A 7,500-nucleotide genomic window follows, 5' to 3' on the forward strand; every position below is an offset into this window, starting at 1 on the left:
CTACGACACAACATATTGATATCTAAATCGGTATCAAATGACAATGATGGAGAAAATAATATTCCTAAGAAAAAACAAAATACTGAAATAAGTAATATTTGGCCATTTGTAAAAAAAGGAATCTTTAAATGAAATATTGTCAAAAGTCGAAGCTTTTGATGGAATGGCTATCACAGCAATGAGTAAATCCCAAGCTATAGCTGGTTACGTGCAACAAAAAGGTTATAAAATGCCGAAATGTCCGACAACTATTTCAAAATGTATCAATAGCTTTTATAAAAAAATATGTGTTGAACTGCGGGAAAAATTTGAAAAATTCAAAACAGCAAATCGTAAATTTGCTATTACTGTGGATAAATGTACAGATTGTACTATTTTACGTTATGTAAACGTAACAGCTCATGTGATTGGAATAGACTCAAATACAATTGAATGCTGTTCTGGGTTAAACAGAAATAATTAAGCAGGCAAATGCAGAAACAATTAAACATTTGGTTGAAGCTAAATTAGCAGACTTTGGGATTTTCTTAAAAAATGATGTTATTGCATCAACTAACGATGCAGCAGCCGTAATGAAAAAAAATGGCAATATATAAGGTGTTTTAAATCAACTTTGCCATAATCACGCGCTTCATTTAGCCGTGATGGATTGTTTTTATATACCGAAAAATTCTATTTGCAATGAAGTGTTTGACGATACCGAAGATTTTGTTGATGAAGATGTAGAAGAAGATTCCACAGAAGATCAGTGCTCTGATTACAATTTGGTGTTTATTGAGGAAGATGAATATGATATGACGTTAGATTTTGATCAAATTATTAACAGGTTAAGAAGTGTTATAAGAATGTTTAAAAAATCAGCTACAAAGCATTCTATTTTGCAACAAAATATAGCTCAAAAAATGGGGAAAAAACTCAAGTTAAAATTAGACAAACTCGAATATTTTCAGATTTTTCTATTTGATATTCGAATAGTTGAAAAGCTCGAATAGTTGGATGGTCTAATGACTTGGCTTAAGGGTTAACTAGCATGATTGCAAATCAGTTACAAAAACAAGCATAAATGCGAATCAGCAATAGTGCAAACTGGTATAAGTGTGCAATAAAAGTTTAAATATACTGGCATAAGTGCGACTTGGCCTTAGTAGAAGCTGGCATAAGTGCGAAGCAGTTTCAAAAACAACATAAGTGCAAATTAGTATAAATCTGCACAGACATTAGCACGCCAAAAATATTTGGTAACATTGGTATAAGTGTGAACTGGCATAAGTGCAAGTCAGCATAAGTGCAAAATGGCTATACCCAATACTTATGGTAATTAATATTACCAATACTAATTAATAATACCAATACTATGGTACTTATGATACCCAATACTTTGGTAATACTTTGAAATTTATTCGGCAAACTTATGACTTATGAAATTCACGCTTTTTTCAGCCTCCCATTTAGAAGCATTTGATTTGCAGACTGAAAATATGCGGTTTTTGACTTGGTCCATACACAACACAAGCACCAGCATTGTTGTAGTTTTGGCCAGGACACCCATTTGAGATCTTAGATTTTTAATTTCAAAATGATGACTTGCATTGCATGTTTTTTACACTCTTTTCCCTGAGTCAGAGTGACAGACTTAAGGGTGCTTTCTAGATTTCAGAGTTACAAAATACAGAAAAGTTTCTGAATACAGATAAATGTAGACATATAAAAAAATAGTCAAGTCTGCTATCAATTTGTGAAATTTGTGTATATACATGATATATATGATAATTGTCTGTAATTATAATTTTATTAAAACATATAACCAATGTCAGAGAAAAGTTTGTTTAATCAAAAGTTTGTGTTAATTAACTAAGAAAATCTGATAAGTAATCATGCTGGTCAGTATTTCCACTCACTTTTTTTATACTTTTCACTTTATGTGTGTTAAAGAAACTTTGACTTGAAATTCCCCTGCCTTGGGGCTCTTGGTTGAGTAAAAGCTAGAAATGGTGTCTTCATAAAAATATTAATCAAATACACAAGTATCATTTATTGTAACAATCAAAATTTCTTCAAACTGAAAAACAAAAAAGAAGCAGTTCTACAATAAAGAAAAAAAAAATTAAAAAAAATAACCTGATTTTGAGTCTTTAAAATAACTTATAACCAAAACCAAGACTGCTAACAAAAGGAAATTTGTTGCTAAATGTGAAGATTCTAAAAAAGAAAAAAACAATTGTATTAAAAGCTTTTATTAAAGTTTAAAAAAAGTTTTATTAAAGTTTTTTCAGAAAAATTTTTAAAATAAAAATGTAGATTTGATTTTTATTTGCGTTGCAACTTTAAAGCTGAAATACATTAATAAATGTTTGTTGGTTCGTTAGTTATTGTTTTTATTTTTAATGAAAAAGTTACATTTAGTGTTGTTTGTTTTTGTTTTGATATATTTTATTGTTAAAAATAGTTAAAATATTATTATATTATGGCCTAAACATTTTTGCCTAAAACACTTTATTATTGATCATTATACATTATGTTATCCAGAATAATTTATTGTTGATCATTTTTTATTTTGTTACCCAGAACTCTCCTCTCTCTAACTATAAGTAAGTATAAATACAATGTTTTAAAAGATTTTAATTTTTCCAAAGTCAGGTCAGGCCTATGACCATCATGATTATTGGTAACATGCAATTCAGTATCATCTGTTGCATGTTCTGCTGCCTTGTAGAATTTGCTTCCTATGTGTGAAGAAACAAGTTAAGCACAGTACTACAAGTGACAGGTTGAAACTAACAGGTTAAACTAATAACCCTTATTAGCCCGGGGAAAATGAATACAGAAAAATGCAGACATGTGAAACTGCTATTCTGTTATTAATTTGGCTGTGATTATAATCTCATTAAAACATGTAATAAATGTCAGAGAAAAGTTATTTTATTCTGTATTTTTATGTTGTTTGACCAAAATAACCTGACTAACATGCTGCTCCACAATTCTACTCATTTGTTATAGTTTTTTGTCTAGGTGTGCAATAAAGCAACTCTAAACATTAAAGGAAGCTTAAGGGTTTGACCTTTCCCCAGCTTTTTTACCTTAATAAGATTCACAAATGAAAAACAGGACAAAGAATTACTCATTTGACCATTCTAATTTTTTTGCCGCCCATTTCAATATTGCAACTAACTGCAATCTTATTTGGGATTTTTTTTTTTTTTCGGAAAAAAAGGGCTTGAACATTTTGCTTACGAGCTAAATGTTCCCCTGATACTTTGCAACACTTTGTCAACTTTAGATAAGTCAAATTAAATTCAAAAAAATCTAATTTCTATTATAACTAATATCATTAAAAAATAATTACTTGTGAGTTCATCTGTTTTTCTAATTAGATCTAATCTCTTCATGTTCCTAAGTGCTGTCTTTAAATCCTCAAGTGTTGGATTTTTACTTATTTGCATCCATTTAGTTAACATTGAATATGCTTTTTCATCAGTGTTATTATTATCTTGATCAATAATATCTAAATAGTTTTCTTCAATGTTTAACCAACGTCCAAGAGTTTTCCAATCTACTCCAACACTTTCACTAAATTTTAATTTGAACTCTTGGCTATGAATAATGCTTTTATCTTTTTTCAAATATGTAAAAAGTTGTCCCATTTCGATGTTTCTACAAAAAAATTCAAAATTTAATATATTACCAGGTTACTTACACATATCTAAAAAAAAAAAAAAAAAAATATATATATATATATATAAAATATATATACAAGGTGCAGAAAAAGTTCTGTACAAAAATATAAACAGCAAAAACACTTTAATTTAAAACAAAATAATACTAAAAAATACTAAAAGAATACGAAGGAATACAAAAGAATACTGAAAACACACTATATATTGAAAGAAAACGCCATACTACAGGGCTCAAAATAACAAACTTTTTCTATCAACTTGTCCGGTAAAAACTCAAGTTCACTGGACATGTCCGATAAAAATTAAAGAAGTGCAATTGAACACCATTCCTAAACACGCTTAAAATATTTTGTTTTTACAACTTGACCACACAAATTGTTTTGATAATTCAAGGCGTTTCAAAATGCGCTGAAAATAAAAATAAAACTTATAATAAAGATAAATCAAAAAGAAAATCTTGAAGAAAAAGAAAAAATCTAAGCTCAATAAACTAAAAATTGAAAAGGAAAATATATTTTTATTACATTTTTTAAAAGTTACTATATTATGCGAAATGCTTTGTAATTGTATATAAAATGCTTTGTAAATGCCTTAAATTATTAAATACATAAATTATTATGTAAATATATTAAATACATAAACTATGTAATTAAATACATAATTAAATATGTAATAAAAATCTATAATAAAAATACAAAATTAATAAATACATAAATTACTATGTAAATATATTAAACATAAATTATTAAGTTTACTTATTACTTTATAAAATAAAGTAACAAATAAATTATAATGTTTACAATAAACATATCTTATTTAAATTATCAAAGTATATTACAGGTAATTATATTTATATAAATGTATATTTTTTATAAATCTTTTCGAACTTTTTCTAAGAATTTATTTTATAAACACTTTTAATTGCAAAAACTTTTAGCAAGAAAACAAATGTTACATAACTCAAATTTAATAGTGTAATAAAAAGTACTGGTTTCTGTAAGCATTAAAATAACTATTACATTAAAAATTTTATGAAATAAATTTAAAAGGAGTTTTAAAAACTAAAATATTTGTTTGAAATTTATAAAAACCATCGGAGAAAATAAAATAAATACTAAACAATAAGTTTAAATTAATAACTAATTGCAACGTTTTAATATGAATGATAAAAACCGGGCCACTTAATTCAAAATAATGTAATGCTTAGGCGTCTTTTGAAAAATCAATTAACTCAAAAAAATGACGTATTTTGTTAAAGTAGCTGTGTGTTCAACTCCAATATTGTTTTGTATAAAAAATATAAAGTTTAAAAAATAATTTTTATATACAATACTGAATTTATTAATAATTTTGGAACAACTAAAATGATTAGAAAATAAATGCATATAAAATATGTCAGACAAAATGAGCGATAGATGTCCTTTTTTTTTAGTGAACAAATGCCGGATAATGTGCAATGTCCGGCACCTGTCCACTAAAAAACTTAATTTATAAATTATTAAGTAATAATTAAATAATAATTTACTAAATTTTTTAAAGAAATTTACAGGAGCATATTTAAGACTTTTTTTTTTAGGTTTAAATACATTTGTTTCAAACAAAGTAATTGTTATGTTCATTATCTCTAGTAATTCATATTAACGTTGGAAATTGGGCAACAAAAAAATAACAATGTCAGACATGCATCAAATGCGATAAACACATAAAAAACTTAAAAGTTCTAAGTTTTATTCAGAACTTTTTTTATTTAAAAATTAAACAAAACTGAGGTTCCCATATAGCCATTGAATTCCTTTACTTTATTACAGTAATTAGGTAACTAGGCCAGTAATTACACTGTAATTAGGTAATTAGGTAACTTATGAAGATTTTTTTAATAGATTTATACTCTTTGTTTAAGTTTGAAATCAAGCTCAAAATTCCTTGATCAGATATTATTGAAATAGATCCTTTTTCCATATACCTTTCAAATCTCGCAGTACAATATTTGAAATATCTTTTACAGAAGGATCCTTTCCATTAGCATTCTCTTTTAATACTAGTCTGAAAAAAAAGATACTGTTCATAAGATCTGCTTGTGTAGGAAGTACGATTTTATTGAATACTTAGCAAAAAGATTCCTTACGAGTTTTAGGCATCTCTTCCTGATATTGATATTTTAAAATCTGTTAAAAAACAAATAATATTAGATAAATTAAAACGCGGATGTGGATGAGCAATTATTTTAGCATTTTAAACTTATTTGACCTGTGCACGCGTGTCTTCACAATAGATTACTTTTTTAGTCTATTTTTGGCAAAAATGTCATTTTTGAATCGAAAGAGGAACCTGGAGAACTTATCTATTTAGAAAAAAAAAGTAAGGATCTTATTAAACTATTAGACATCCATTCATCCATTCATACCTCAGACTAATCTAATTTGAAAAACTTTTAAAATTGCTCCACCCTAATATATATATATATATATATATATATATATATATATATATATATATATATATATATATATATATATATATATATTATATATATATATATATATATATATATAAATTAAATAAAAACACTTATCTAACTTTTATCTTCTACTTGAAGTTTCGCCATTGCTGGATCATCAGGAAGAGTTCCTGATGATCCAGCAACGGTGAAACTTCAGGTAGAAGATAAAAGTTAGATAAGTGTTTTTTACTAATTTATTATTGCTCTGTTCTTTAAGAACATTGAGCACTCTATTTGTAAAATACACTAACATAATTTACATATATATACATATATATATATATATATATATATATATATATATATATATATATATATATATATATATATATATATATATACATATATATATATATATATACATATATATATATATACATATATATATATATATATATATATATATATTTAAATAATTCACCTCCCCAAAGCCGAGAAGGCCACTACAGATGAGGAGGCTACTTGTGGTTATCACCTTCTCTTAACTCTATAACTCCGAAACACGAACCTTGACGAACAAGGCCGCTGCGCGGAGAAACAAGTTGAGCGCGGTACTACCAGGGACGTGGTGGGAATCGAACTCGGAACCTCTCGCTTATGAAGCGAGCTCTCTACCACTACACCACTACCGTATTATATATATATATATATATATATATATATATATATATATATATATATATATATATATATATATATATATATATATATATGGAAGTAAGGTCAGCATTAGGTATCGTTTCTGTTATTTTGTATTTTTGACAAACAGACATAATGAAAAGTTTAATTTCTAATGTAATGTCAACTGTGTAATGCAGAGATATAACAGTTTCTGTTGTATCTCTGCAATATTAAAGTGTTGCTTTTTCTTTTTCATTTTAAGGAACATTTATAATTTGCTCTGAAGCTTTTATAAACAAGATGCTTTTTCTTGTTTTAAACTGAGCAACCTCTAAAATATTTGCTGCTTATATTAAATATTTTACTTAATGCTAAATAAAGGAGTTTTGTCTTTACTTAATAGCTGCCTAACTCGTACCCTCAGTCAATGTAAATACTGAAGTCCTTGCATTATAATAATTTTTGATTTTCAAATTGCAATTTTTAGAAATCAGAACGTTTTAACTTAAAAATTTTGCACAAAATGCTTTTTTTATTTTTTCCATTTGCTGTTCACTCTTATTCTTAAAAATAGCCATCATCTCTATGAAGAAAAAAAAAAACAACTGTGCAATACTGTGCAACTAACAATACTGTGCAACTGTGCAATACTAGCAACTAGTGTGTATATTTTCACACCGCTAAATGCTCAGATGGTGACATCTA

The 7,500-nt window shown here is 26.6% G+C and overlaps 1 protein-coding gene across 1 annotated transcript in view; it reads right to left on the minus strand.

Annotated features, from left to right (window-relative positions):
- Positions 1–7,500, minus strand: part of LOC105849729 (NACHT, LRR and PYD domains-containing protein 3) — a 40,304-nt gene that overhangs the window by 27,982 nt on the left and 4,822 nt on the right. The window contains exons 2-3 of the mRNA XM_065787341.1: positions 3,344–3,651; positions 2,088–2,199 (exon numbers count right to left, since the gene is read on the minus strand). The gene's annotated coding sequence lies outside the window, so the exon portion shown is untranslated. The remainder of the gene's footprint in view (positions 1–2,087; positions 2,200–3,343; positions 3,652–7,500) is intronic.

The sequence above is a fragment of the Hydra vulgaris genome, chromosome 01 (genome assembly GCF_038396675.1).
Source record: "Hydra vulgaris chromosome 01, alternate assembly HydraT2T_AEP".
NCBI classification, from domain to species: Eukaryota; Metazoa; Cnidaria; class Hydrozoa; order Anthoathecata; family Hydridae; genus Hydra; species Hydra vulgaris.